The sequence below is a fragment of the Electrona antarctica genome, assembly GCF_951216825.1.
Source record: "Electrona antarctica genome assembly, chromosome: 7".
Lineage (NCBI taxonomy): Eukaryota > Metazoa > Chordata > Actinopteri > Myctophiformes > Myctophidae > Electrona > Electrona antarctica.
Window position 1 is genome coordinate 11,145,779 of NC_136812.1, and position 15,269 is coordinate 11,161,047.

At 42.8% G+C, this 15,269-nt stretch overlaps 1 long non-coding RNA gene across 1 annotated transcript; it reads right to left on the bottom strand.

The window, feature by feature from the left end:
* Positions 1-6,351: 6,351 nt before the first annotated feature.
* Positions 6,352-14,991, bottom strand: LOC306926098. Its single transcript, XR_013790368.1, has 3 exons — positions 14,821-14,991; positions 13,650-13,708; positions 6,352-8,917 (listed from the first exon to the last, which is right to left on the bottom strand). It is a non-coding gene; the product is annotated as an uncharacterized lncRNA (long non-coding RNA).
* Positions 14,992-15,269: the final 278 nt, after the last annotated feature.

A 15,269-nucleotide genomic window follows, 5' to 3' on the forward strand; every position in this document is an offset into this window, starting at 1 on the left:
TTCATTGTGTCAAACAAGTTAAAAATTGGACAATGGAGGAATCAACACACACACGACAGACAAGGGGAATTCAGTTGCCATAGCAGATACTTTGTCCTGAACGTACGTTCAGGTAGATACAAATACATGTACAGCCATATACTGTACTGCACCTATAACTGGAACAATGCAGTTCAAACAAAAGATGCAGCTCTACTTTCTCCCTCTCAGTGGGTATCTGTAAATTAGGATTTGTGTTGCAGGGATGCATGGATCAGGATGTACTGTAGTAGGGTGTCATGCAACAAGGGCAAAACCCAGCACGGGCAGTAAGTAGTCAAGCAAAGACGGGGAGGATTTCTGTTGCTGCGCTTGTGGTTACACCGACCGACCGACGCCGTGATGACTTCCAAACCACCCTTGGAAGAGAATTCCCCTCGGAGCTATAACATAGCGTGCGAAGAGTGACTCTCTCTCTCTCTCTCTCTGTCCATCTCTCCTTGCAGTGACACGCTGACCGCCTTTTCCGGCCTGCCCTTCCCTGCCGCTGCTCAAAAGAGTGTTGAGACCCGCGTGTGTGATTAGCCTGGCAACAAACGCTAAAGGACAGACAAGTCAGTTCTGTTGTCACTAACATTACATCATTTCCCCCATTTTAATGTTCCCCGAGTCAGTCCACAGACACGCTTGTTCATTAATGGTGACATTGGCGGCCGCGCGGCGCTCGGGGAAGGATGGGCTTCGCCACTACAGTGGTGGCGGCATATTATAGGCGATATCAGGCACGCGCGCACACAGACATCAAAGGGGGCTTGCTTCCCTGCCCTTTTACCCGACTGTAAAAAAACTGCCCTCTCCAGACCACGAATGCAGAATTGACTATAGTGAAAGAAATACAAATGCCCCACCTTTCCGTGCCATACCCGAAGGCAACATTCAGGAGAATTGGCTTTTTCGCGAACTCTCCTGAACTCGAATGTAGCATTTTGCATCTAACAGGGGAACACACTGCAAGCAACAACAACAACAAAATGGAATCCCACGGCTTTCGCAATAACACAAATGACAGCTGACTGTGATTCACATAATGCGTGAGCGACCGACAAAAACATACATTCAATTACCACTATTAGGAAAGAATTGGCCTTGTCTATTATATTCAGCATCATGCACAGGTGGTGGACACTGCATGCATGCACGCACACACACACACACACACACACACACACACACACACACACACACACACACACACACACACACACACACACACACACACACACACACACACACGTTAATGTGTCCATTTGGTAGTTGTTAGTGTGTAACCAATGTATATTTGTACACTCTGAGTTAGGCTAAATGGATGAGCAATGAATATTTTGCAGGGTATTGCAAAACATGCACTGTCTGGAAGATATTTTGGATTTTAAACAGGCTTATCAGGTAATGCCTGAATTTGAGGGAAGAAGAGGAAGACTATCGGACAGTACTTAATAAGCCTTAATTACATTGGCACATCTACAAGCTTTAGTTTACTTTATATCTGGTTTTTCAGCAAGACATTACAAGCTCACGACACGTTGTGAGCTTGACTGTATATCTGGCTGCCCTCATTCCCTTTTTTCTCTAGAATGGATGTGGCTAGCTAGCCCAAAAATAGGGACGCGGGGGGGAGAAAGTGGTCGAAAGTGGCAAGCCACTAGTGTGGCAATCTGCGCGCCCCCGCCGCTAACGGGAGCGCGCCTCCATCCATCCCTGGCTGGGAGGAGGAGGAGGACTAGAAGGGATGCTGCAAAATAGTATTTCCTCTCTAGATAAACCCCCTCCCCAGTACACCTCTCTATCCATGATGGATGCATGCATATAAGCCATGTTAAATTACCGGGTCATCAGGGGCGTGCATGCGTCCGTTCATTCCAGCACACACACACACACACACACACACACCACGACCAAAAAAAGGAGGGCATTTAAACCGACAGGTGCACCTTATTAAGAAGATGCAACAGCAGCATCACCAACCAACCAACCAACCAACCATAACCAACACACTACTGTCAAACAAACCCCCACCAAAAAAAAGCACCAACTTGATGGAAAGTCTATTTTTCTCCAAACGAACCCACCAGGGTGGAGGATAGATAGCGGGGGTCTGCTAGCTTTAGCCCCAACCAACCACCACCACACACACCACGGTGGAACCTCGTTGCTTTGGTCGCCTGCTCCCTCCCTCACCTCCCTTCTATCCCCGTCTCTCTCTCTCTCTCTCCATCGAATATTCGCCACGAAAGACCACGTTAAATGCGTGGGCTTCACTTACCTCTCTGCCATTGTTTCCACCAGCCAAAAAACGGTTCACGTCCTTTATGAATGGTATCCGTACTGCACAACAAGCTTCGGTCCCAGAACACTAGCGTCGTCAGCCGCCACCATGTCGCCCAGTAATAATAGTAGCCTATACTACCGCCGCCGTGGAACGGGTCGCTCGTGCCGTGGTGGCCGCAGTTCGACGCGTTGCCTCTCGGTTGTGACTCTCTCTCTCCTCCGTGTGGTTGAAGCTGAACCAACCAACCAACCGGGAGCCGGGCTTCTGTTCTGTTCAGTTCTGTTCTGACACAGCAGCGCACGCAACGCGGCGCAGGCAGCCAGGCACGGCGCGGAGGACACGCAGAAGGAGGTTACCCGCGGAATTCTGTAACCCTCCCGCTATTGTACTAGGGGGCGCTGTTTTGCGGGTTCTTCTGTGGTCCTTGAGGAGGGGGTTCCACTTCCATCATGTGGTACCACTCCCCAGGCAGCTAAATGATGGAGAGAGAGTTAATTGGCAACCAAATGGACCCTTTTTAGATCTTTAACTCTTGAGACTGAGAGCGTAAGCTATTGAGAGTGTAAAATGAAACCAATGGACCCTTAATTACGGGTCCATTTGGTTTCATTTCATGCTGTCAACTTCTCAAGAGTTATTGTTAAACTAACATCTGCATTACTTAATTTACAAGAACACAAGTGCAGATAAAGAATGTAGAAGAATTGTTATTTTGATCAACGTTTGCCTGTTATCTCTCCTATATCTATGGTGCCACTACCACATCAGTACAGCATGGAATTGTGGACAAAATCTTATCCAAGACAACAAAATATTCGATGTTTTGGGTCTGATCGAGAGTGGTCTATGGATGATCCGTGGATGAAGTTGGCACCCCATAGGCCCATATTCCCCATATGATGCAAACATGATGAATACAAATGGTGTCATTCTTTAATCTTTAGGGCTGGATTTATGCTGAATTGTGCCATACATTTCATAATTTGTGCTGGTATGGTATAATTTTGTAGATCTCTATATGTTTATATATTATATGAGCAGCGAGCTTCCTACTACTACTGGCTGGTCTGCTGTACTGGTGCGGCGGTGCCCCCTCTTGGCTAGGCCAGGCCCCGTAATGACAGTACTTTTTACAGTACAATTTATATAAGAAATATCAAAATAGCAGAAATTATGATTTCAAGTCAACGACACAAATTAGAGCACAAAAGCACTAAAATAATAGGACCATTGGACCCGAAAAATGGGGGGTGCACGTAGGCTACAGGCTCAGCCAACATATTTCGCTGTAAATCTGTAATATCACACTGCCTGTAGGCTGTAGCCTCGGAAACCAGACGTTTTTATTTCCAGGAACAGTGCCTGTAACTCAGGACTGCCTCCCGCGGTCACCGGCCTGACGTCACACCCGATTCCATGCCATCAGTAGCCTGAGCTCGCCTCGGTGCCATGCATCCATATGCATGCATCAGCATCAGGCATTTAGATTAATTCATTCATTCATTTATTTATTTACTTTTGTATTTATTTAAAAACACAATCAAACTCCTGGTGTGAAAGTGAAAATGTATGACATTTTCAACACACACACACACACGCACGCACGCACGCACGCACGCACGCACGCACGCACGCACGCACGCACGCACACACACACACACACACACACACACACACACACACACACACACACACACACACACACACACACACACACACACACACACACACACTTGCATGCGAGAATGCGCGCGTGCGTACGTGTGTGCGTGCGTGTGTCACAGTGTGTGCGTGCGTGTTGATGAATTCATCTGACGCTGTGCTGTACTCGCGTACTGTAGTATTCCACACATTTATGCTTGAAAAGCATGACGTGTCCGCCCCCAAGTGGTCACAAAGCAAAACTACAAGCATAGAATCAGAACGAACTTGCTGTCACATCACAGGCAGAGGCATTGTCACTGAGGGCAGGCAGTGTGTTTTACTTTTGATCGTTGAAAACTAGATCTGATCCATAGCTCTAATTCCGTCAGCAAGAGCAGTAAGGCTATGGATCAGAGCTATTTGAAAACCATGAAAAATGACATACTATAGTATAGTTTTTTGATGAATTGAAAATGGTAGGCCCTATTGTAAACAAGTGTAATGCTTTATGGTGTCGTCCACTGATAATTTTCTTTATGGTTGAAAACCATATAAATACGACACACTATAGTATCGAAAAGAAACATTTTCATCATTTTTTTAATCGTCGAAAACGAAAATCATGAAAAACGACTATTGGCTACAGTATGTATGTCGTCGAAAAGCATACAACGACATACAGTATACTAGGCCTACTATAGCCTAGTATGCCATCGAAAACCATGATTTTCATCATATTTGAATTTATATATTTTTGAGGGGTGCACTGTGCTAGCCCCTACGTACAATATTCAGCTATTATAGTGTTGATTTTCGTCTTACACAAACATTAAATTCCCATTGACAATGAACGGAAAATTTACGTCATATGTGTCTAAGCAAATCGACATGATACGTCATGATGATGTACGATGATAAGAGCGCCCCTCACTTCACACAGGTGTGATCTTTAGCCCTCCCCAGCACTATTCGGAGCACGCCGAATCGAATGGTGTAGGTCTCGATTTTTTTCCGACCTTTAGAAAGTTGTTAAATCAAATGGAAGAACATGAAACACGACATAGTATGTCACCAAAAAGCATGATTTTAAATTATTATTTATTTTTTTACCCCTCCCCCCACACAACTGTGTATTTGATTATTTTTATTTTGCATAGATGTGTTGGCCTATTATATTCGTAGGTCTTCAAATGTTTTGATGAATTGAAAATGGAGGACCCTGATGTAAACAAGTCAATAGTGCTTTTTCTGGTTTGATCCTCTGAGCAGTTTTTGTATTGACCTGTACCTTCCTTGGACTGTATACCCATTATGCAATCTGTTAATAAAATGTTCATCAAACAATCAAACCTGATGAAGATCCTGAGAGATCGAAACGTTGTCCTACAATAAAGTAATTATTTTGCCTGAATGGTGGTGTGATGGTGTACCTCCTTCCATATTATTGTTTTGTCCAATGGGGGGATTGTGAGGCCACTTTGGTCAATACTGGTATGCAGTGGTGACTGAGCTGGCGGTAGGGCTGTCCAGGGCGCCGCCCCGGTAGTTCAGACACTGCACGCACCGTCGCACGCCACAAAAAGTTCAATCTGAATCTATGATTTTAGTGGACGTTTTGCTTTATGTCCACTTGGGGGCACTCACGTCATGCTTTTCAAGCATACATTTGTGGAATATAATTATACTGCGTCAGAGATAGATTCATCGTGTACACGCACGCACGCGCGCACACACACACACACACACACACACACACACACACACACACACACACACACACACACACACACACACACACACACACACACACACACACACACACACACACACACACACACACACACACACACACACACACACACACACACAAATAAATAACATTTTGAATCTAAAGAAATAATCAAACTAAACAATGCCATCCATCTCTCTGGCGGCCATCAAATGTGTGCTATGATAATGTGACTGTCCATCAATCAATGTGTATTAAAACAAACTAAGTATAATTTATCTGCATTATCCGCATTAACCCCTCCAATGCTTTCCGAAATTACGTAATGTTATGTTTAGAGCCTAATTTAAAAAATCACACCCGTGTGAAGTGAGGGGTGATCTTATCATCATACATCATCATACATCATCTCATTCCGGTCAATCACAATTTGCATGCATCCTCACCTTCGTCTTTTACACAATGTTTGTGTTTACACAAACCCTCAAAGTCAAAGTAAGTCAAACCTGGTTGCCACTGCCAAGTCTATGGATTTTAATGTTTGTTTAACGTAGTTATGATGTAATTTGAATGCCTGTCACGTTGTGAGACAGGTGTGGACCCACTAGAAACAGATGGAAGGCAGGTTCAAGTCCAATAACATTTATTTAAAAAAAGGACAGGACAGTGATACAGTAGAACACTAGACGCAGAACACAACACATGTCTCAAGCAGTGAGTATAGCCTCATACACACATATCAAACACGTTTTCTGTGTTCTGTCTGTGTTTAATGGCCACCACAATGCAACAGGAGTCACATGGTTTGACCAAACATTTGTGTTTGATGGCTGTGTTCTGCCCATCATACAAAAATGTATGATGGGCTATTAATTTCAGTGGAAGTTGCTCAGTGGCATTTGAAGCACCCGGAAGAACGGTCTACTTCCGCATTTGACCACCAAATTTTGGTGGTCAAATGCGGAAGTGCAAACGAGCGCTCAATGTTAAAGCCCAGCTGCACGGGGTTTCCTCGTCATGAATCCACGGGCCGCCTGCAGTTCACGCTCTAACCACTGGCACTAGGGCCGAGTGCTTCAATGCTGGAGAGCCTCCCTGGGGCTTGGTCTGCATGAGGAGTGGAGAGTGAGACAGGTGTGTAGCCTAAGGGTAACTGGGATTGAGGTGAGCTGTAATGTGGGAGTGGCCAAAGTAGATGGAGATTAAAGCAGGCAGAGACAGTCTCTCTCTCTGTCTGTCTGAGAGAGAGAGAGAGAGAGAGAGAGAGAGAGAGAGAGAGAGAGAGAGAGAGATGAGGAGAGACAGAATGTGACATTGCCAGCCAAGTCAATGGATTTTAATGGTTGTTTAGGCTAGTAAATGACAACCTAAGACATCATCTGGCTGATATGTTTGTTTAGGCTAGTAAATGACAACCTAAGACGTCATCTGGCTGATATAAATATGCCCCTACGAGTGTCATTTTTACTTGTTGTAGATGACTGGGGATTGATGTAAGAACCAAGGAATTAACCATTGCTTCCTGGTACAGGGGGAAAAATTGTCTGCACATGCAGGCAGCTGCTGCTCTGAGTAGTATTTAATGCTGCAAACAAGTCTTGAATATCAATCAGAACGGCGTGACTGCGTTTTCCTTAAGAACATTGAGAAAATGTTTCCTACTCTGTATCCTTGTGGCTTTTCACGCTTGTATGAATCCCCTTGTGGCTTTTTACATTTGCTTCATACCTAAACATCTTACCACACTCTGAGCAACTAAAGGGCTTTTTCCCCAGTATGAATCCTCATGTGATTTCTCAGAGTTTTATCGCTATTAAAGCTTTTGCCACACACTGTACAACTGAAGGGTTTTTCTCCTGTATGAGTCATCATGTGCATTTTCAGATTGACCTTTTGCCTAAAGTCCTTGCCACATACTGTACAACTGAAGGGTCTTTCTCCCGTATGAATCATCATGTGTGTTTTCAGAGAACACATTTGGTTAAAGCCTTTGGCACACACTGTACAACAGAAGAGTTTTTCTCCTGTATGAGTCATCAAGTGTTGTTGAAGAGGATACAGTGAAGGAAAGCCTTTGTCACACTCTGTACAATTAAATGGTTTTTTGCCTGTATGAACTCGAGTCACATGTCGTTTCAGGTAGTATTCACAAACAAAGCTTTTGTCACACTCCGTACAACAGAACGGGGTTTGCCCTGTATGAATCATCATGTGTCGTTGCAGATTTACATTCTTGATAAAGCCTTGGCTACAAACAGTACAACGTAAGGGCTTTTCAACTGCATGAGTAAACATGTGTTGTCTGAGACTAGTCTTGAGAGTAAAGCCTTTGCTACAGACTGTACAACAAAACTGTGTATTAATCCCGATGTGGCTTTTCACCCTTGTATGAATCTTGTAGTGCCTTTTTGCATTATGTTCAACCCTAAACATCATACCACACTCTGAACAACTAAAGGGCTTTTCCCCTGTATGAATCCTCATGTGATTTTTCAGAGTTGCATCACTATAAAAGTGTTTGCCACACTCTGTACAACTAAGGTTATTATCCTCTTTATGTATCCTCATGTGCCTTTTCAAAGTTATATCACAACTATAGCTTTTGCCACACTCTGTACAACTAACAGGCTTCAGCTTTTCTCTTGTATGAATCTTCATGTGGGTTTTCAGACTGCTCTTTGTCTGAGTGCTTTTGCTACATATTTGACAAATGAAGGGCCTTTCCCCTGTATGAATTCTCATATGTATTTTCAGAAAACCAATTTGACTAAAGCCTTTGCCACACTCTGTACAACTAAAGCTTTTGGTCTCTTCGTGATTCCCCATGGCTGGAGTTTGTTTAGATGATTTGGGGTCCTGTGACAGCTTGTTGTGTAGAGACGACCTTTGCCCTTCCACATCACGTGTTTTGTGTGATTTCAGTTTGTTTAAATTAACCAATTTATCTTCCCTGGTCTCCTCCCACTCGTCACTGTCTTCAGTGTCACATTTGGAAGAGTTTGAAGAGAGGGGCTGGTCATCATCACTAATGTGTTTTGATGTTCCACAGTCCTCTACATCAGCGTGTGTTTTGATGTGTTCAATTTTGTTTTCATCATGATCATTTTTCACTGCTAGTAAAGTCGTTGACTCATCAGACAGACTCATTTGGTGTTTGAAGTAGCTCCTCCTGTTTTATCAGTGGAGGGCTGGAGGCTCTGTTTCCTCTGCTTTACAGACAGGATGCTGCAGGAAGTCTAGAGTACGAAAAAAACAGGATATAAATTATGGCTGTGTGTTGCACAATACTGAGTTCACATTCACAATTCAACATATGCTACTGCAATATATTGTGATATTGTTAAGGCAATATATTGCAGTTTTATTATTTTGAATCTAACTGTCATAGCCATATGCAAATTTGATCTGCTCCACTGTATAACTAAAAAACATTGCATGGATGCACCTGTGACGTATCCTCAGTGATGTATCCTGAGGTCAACAGGGTTTCGGGTCTCTCAACATCATACCCCTCACTCAGGCGACCCAGCCGGGAGTGATCAAGTCCCGACTTGCGTCCCAGTAGCTACCCTCAATCAGTCCCACTAGGGAAAAACCAGGGGCATACAATCCGTTGGAACTACTCCAGAACTACTCTGTCAGGGCTGGGAGGTACACTTCTGGCGCATGGAGGGACTAGGCTCTGTGGGTTGTCTCCTGTCCAGGCCCCTCCTACGTCTCACCAGGTCCACTCCTGCTCTCACCAGGCTCAGGACCTGTGCGTTGCACCAGAGTCCCAGCACCAGACAGTTCATTCAGGAGTGGTGGGCAATGGTTCCGCAGGGACATGGTGCTGCGGTTCCGCTTGCTGCTTGCATGGCCCTCCCATAGGCCTCACTGAGGGTTGTTGGGCTTCCTCCTCACGGAGGACACAGGCTGGGGCGCTAACCCATACTAAAATGCCACCACGGTTACATTCACTATACCAAATTGTTAAAATAACACTTGTTATTTTTTAACAGCTGTTAAAAATTCCCCTAGGGTGGTTGAATAGAAACCAATGTACTGTAGGCCCTTGGATTGACCCAGGACCAGTGATTCAATGTACCCCACTGAAAAATAGCAGATCTACAAGCTCGTAGCGTGGCACTCGGTGCCGCACTACGAGCTTGTAGATCTGCCCAAAGTTGAAGGGCTTCAACCTTGGGTACTGGGTAGCTGAAGTTGAAGCTCTGCCCTTCAACTCTGGGCACTTTTACATGTAGGCTGACCCAAAGTTGAAACAGTTGCCAGGGGGACATCTTTGGGCCTGGGGTCCTCATCATTGGATATGTTGTTCCCACAACCAAGAAGAGTATTTTACCCTTTACTGGTGGTCCTAGGCCCTAAAATGACCCCATGAGGAAGCGTTGACCTTTACTGAATTGCTTCAGTTTCAGGTCATTTGACCACCTAACTTCAGATTTGGGCACAATTACACCATTGCTTCAGTTTCAGTTAATTTCACAACCTTCTTTCAACTTTGGGCACTTTTACATGTAGGCTGACCCAAAGTTGAAACAGTTGCCAGGGGGACATCTTTGGGCCTGGGGTCCTCATCGTTGGATATGTTGTTCCCACAACGAAGAAGAGTATTTTACCCTTTACTGGAGGTCCTAGGCCCTAAAATGACCCCATGAGGAAGCGTTGACCTTTACTGAATTGCTTCAGTTTCAGGTCATTTGACCACCTAACTTCAGATTTGGGCACCCAAATGTGGTCTTTAAGTATGGCTACAGTGCGACTGGTTCAATCCTACCCTAAATCTAGGCCTAAGACGTGACACCTCAAAGTGGGGTACATTGCATCCACTGGTCAATCCAAGGGCCTACCACTCCACTCTCTTGATATGTTCTTTCCCAACTCTTGGAGAGTATGTAGGCCTTTCCCTGGACCTTCTAGCCCAGGGGTGCCCAAAAGGTAGATCGCGATCAGTAGATCACAAAGGCTGTGCAGGTAGATCACATGACATGCCCCAAAAGAGTATTTAATTTAAATATATATTTAAAACGATAAAAAAACAACAACATTTCTCCGCCTCTATTTCCCATTCCAAGTGCATTTGTCTTATACTGTACAGAATGTAACACAAACTCTACTATTCCGAAGCCCCCTCAAGTACATATTTAAACTATTTTCAGCAATGGTATAATAATTGATTTGGTGGGTAGATCTTGCCGAGCTGGTCATTTTGAAAGTAGCTCTCAAGTCAAAAAGTGTGGGCACCCCTGGTATAGGGTGTGTAGGATGGGTGACAAATTCCAAATGTACTTTGTCAATGAATTTAGCTTTCTCTCTCCATTCTGTCATAAACTATAGTAAAACCAAACCAAAACAGGGCGGCGGTGGCTCAGGGGGTAGAGTGGCTGGATGGTAACTGCAAGGTTGCCAGTTCGAACCCGGGCTCCCCCAGAGTTGGTGTCGAAGTGTCCTTGCACTATATATTTCTAAAACTATGAAACATTTCAAAGATTCCATTTCAGGCAAACATGTCCACCGTAAGATGAACCTAAATAGGTTTGAATGGGGTTTCTATAGGTGTAAGTATGTAGGACTAGTAGCATGCCAAAGTTTGTGCTATTGCCATTGAGAATGCATTGGGCGTTTAATAATAATAATAATAATAATACATTTTATTTATATAGCGCCTTTCAGGTCACCCAAGGTCGCTTAACAAAACAGAAAAGAAATACAATATAATAAAGCAAGTTTAAAATAAGCACAAAGGCCCGCAGCAGACCTCTACTCAAGGTGAGCATAGGCTTGTCTGAATAGGTGAGTTTTGAGGTGGGATTTGAAGGTGGGGAGTGAGTCCATGTTTCGAATGTCAGGGGGAAGGCTGTTCCAGAGGCGAGGGGCAGAGCGGCTGAAAGCTCTACCCCCCATGGTGGACAAACGAGCTGGGGGAACAGTGAGGTTGGTGGAGGAGGCAGACCTGAGTGCCCGGGTGGGAGTGTTGATATGGATGAGATCAGACAGGTATGGGGGGGAGAGGTTATGGATGGCATTGAATGTGTTGAGGAGGATCTTGAAGTCTATGCGGTAATTGATGGGTAGCCATCAATAACTCAGAAACTACAAATCATTTCAAAGTAAAAAGTTCTCCACAGTAAGCTGAATTATAAAATGTGTGAATAGAGTTTCTAGGTGAAAGTAATGTTTTGACGTGCCATAGAGCTGCCATTGAGCCCCATTATACATTTCTCAAATTTGAAAGCACTATATTTCTAAAACTATGAAACATTTCAAAGATTTCTTTTCAGGCAAACATGTCCACCGTAAGATGAACCTAAATAGGTTTGAATGGGGTTTCTAGGTGTAAGTATGTAGGACTAGTAGCATGCCAAAGTTTGTGCTATTGCCATTGAGAATGCATTGGGCGTTTAAGTTAAATACGGGGGGGACATATTTTGACAGCAGAAACTGCCTGTCATAATTTCTCCCCCCTCCCTATTCCAAAGCCCCCCCAGGTACATTATATATTTAAACTATTTTCAGCAATGGTACACTTATTTTTTCAGTGGGTAGATCTTGTTGAGCTGGTCATTTTGAAAGTAGATCTCATGTCATAAATGTGTGGGCAACCCTGATGTAGGACTAGTAGCATGCCAAAGTTTGTGCTATTGCCATTGAGAATGCATTGGGCGTTTAAGTTAAATAACTCAGAAACTACAAATAATTTCAAAGTAAAAAGTTCCAGCATGTGTCTCCACAGTAAGCTGAATTCTAAAATGTGTGAATAGAGTTTCTAGGTGAAAGTACGTTTTTGACGTGCCATAGAGCTGCCATTGAGCCCCATCAAATTTGAAAGCACTATATTTCTAAAACTATGAAACATTTAAAATATTTATTTTCAGGCAAACATGTCCACTGTAAGATGAACCTAAATAGGTTTGAATGGGGTTTCTAGGTGTAAGTATGTAGGACTAGTAGCATGCCAAAGTTTGTGCTATTGCCATTGAGAATGCATCGGGCGTGGGAACATATTTTGACAGCAGAAACTGCCTGTCATAATTTCTCCCCCCCTCCCTATTCCAAAGCCCCCCCAGGTACATTATATATTTAAACTATTTTCAGCAATGGTACACTTATTTTTTCAGTGGGTAGATCTTGTTGAGCTTGTCATTTTGAAAGTAGATCTCACGTCATAAATGTGTGGGCACCCCTGTTCTAGCCCCTAGGATGACCCGAGGCCCACCACTTAAAAACCACATGCTACGGTGCCCAAATCTGAATTTAGGTGCTCAAATGAACTCAAACTGAAGCAATTCAGTAAAGGTCAACACTTCCTCCTGGGGTCATTTTAGGGGCTGGGACCTCCAGTAAAAGGCCTAAATACTCTCCAAGAGTTGGGGAACAACATATCAAGAGAGTGGAGTGGTACAGTATAGTAGACACCCTTACAAACACATTGGTGAAGAAAATTCTTGGTAAGAAATGTATTCCTAGATTTTATTAATATCCTCTGACTAAAAGGAGTATAGTTCAAGCAAAACATTATATATTTTCTATCACACATCCCATGAAGCCTTGAATTCATGGCGATATTTTAGTTTTTGTCACATTCCTGAGCCAATAATTTGATGATCGGGTCAATATCCTCTGTAGGAGACTGTTTGTCTTGTACCAGAGATTACGCCGGTCATCAAATTATTGCAAATAACTCCCTATGATTTGAAGGCTTCATGGGGTGTGTAATTGATAGAAAACATATTTTTTGGGTGAACTACTCCTTTAAGCCCAATTACAGATAGGCTCTTTGAAAATAGCCAATCCACAAGCTGGCAATGCATCCCAATGCAACAAGTTGTCAGCTGGTAGATCTGCTCTTTTCAACATGCTTTGAAAAAATCAATTTGATTTCTAAAACCTTTTAACAACACACATCTAATGACAAAATAAATAAACAGATGAAACCAAAATAAAGAATGAAAGGCTAATTAAACTTACTGTGGTTAGGGGAGTGCTGGACTCGGTCTGGAGAGTTCATCTGGACCCCACACACTGGACTAAAATTAAAACATTAATAATAATCACGTCATTATAATTACATTACATTGGTGTGACATTCAGATGAGTTTACTAGAGTCTGACTAATACCATATTTTTGGTTCCAATGCTGATATAGATTTTGGACAGTCGCAGACCACCTGATGTAAAATGTAATTTCACAAAATCTGCATCATGTTATCAGACATTAAAGGGGCATTCCACTAATTTTCAAGATTTTACTATATGTAATTAATATACCTTAGAGCTGTTGTGTGGAAATAATAAAAAAGTCCCCCCCACTCTGTGTTTCCTAGAACTGGAGGTCTGAAAGAAATCATTAACATGGTGAAACACATCTTGATGATGTCATCAAGATGTGTTTCACCATGTTAATGATTTTTTTCATACTTACAGTTCTAGGAAAGTCTTGTATAATCATTCGGATTTAGCCAATACCACCTTATTAATAAAACAACTCATATTGTCTCATTATAGTGTCGGTGACTCCTATAGTCAAATGTAATTTACATTTTTGAATTCCTATTACGACTTTACATGTTGCTGATTGCTGTTGCTATGCACACATATGTGACCAGGTCTAGCAAAATGGTCCTCGCCTATAATGAAAAGGCAGAAAATCTAAAATAAACTTGATTTTCTTTTTGTGATTTTCTTTTTTTTTCATATTAACACAGCTTGAATGTTGAAGAAGGTTTTCATTCCAACAGATTATTGATTTGGGCAAATTAAATGTATACATTTATAAGTCAAAGTAGGCTAGCCAGCTCTAGGTGTTGAAATGTTTTGGGTAAAACGGCACAATCATTTTAAAATGGTCATATCTCCTTCAAATATTTTCCAAATATAATCTGTAAAAAACTGAAAAATTACTCTGGTCGAGATGAGGGCCTATTTGCCAGACCAGGTCACAGTTATGCACACATGGCATCAAAGCATGGTGTTGTGTGCTGGCACACTATATACTCTCTAATCATATACTTTATCATTTGTTTATCTGTCGACCATCTATCCGTTCACTAATGTTATTGTCTTTCTTCTGTTGTAGCATACAGTATATGTAACAGGCTCCAACCAAAACAGAGAATAGAGTGAACCGGCCAGGCCTTACCGTGCTTTTGCGGTTGCTGTGGGATCCTTCTCTGGAGTGGAGAATCTGCCTTACGTTCTTTGGACTATCCTGTTCTTCACGTCAAAAACTGTGGAGGAAATCTCAACATGGGAGTTGAAGACGCATCACATTATAAGATAGAAAGAAGTGTAATACATGAGCTCAATAAACATCCAGGGTGGTGGTACCGTAGTTCTCTGGAGAAAACTGAGAGATAGAGAGCCTATAGTTCTCCAGAGATAAGAGAGGAATGTGCTTGTGTCTTGGGGCAGGCTGTAACAACTTACCAAGGTCAAAGACAAGACATGAAAATGTGTTGTCCGGAGGTCAAGAAAAAAAGAAACACATAAATGTGTAAATACACTTCTTTTGACACAAAAGTATTTGTAGTACAAACTTTGTACTTTAAAGTCTCAAAAAGTCATTCAGTATAACTAAAATAAATAAGT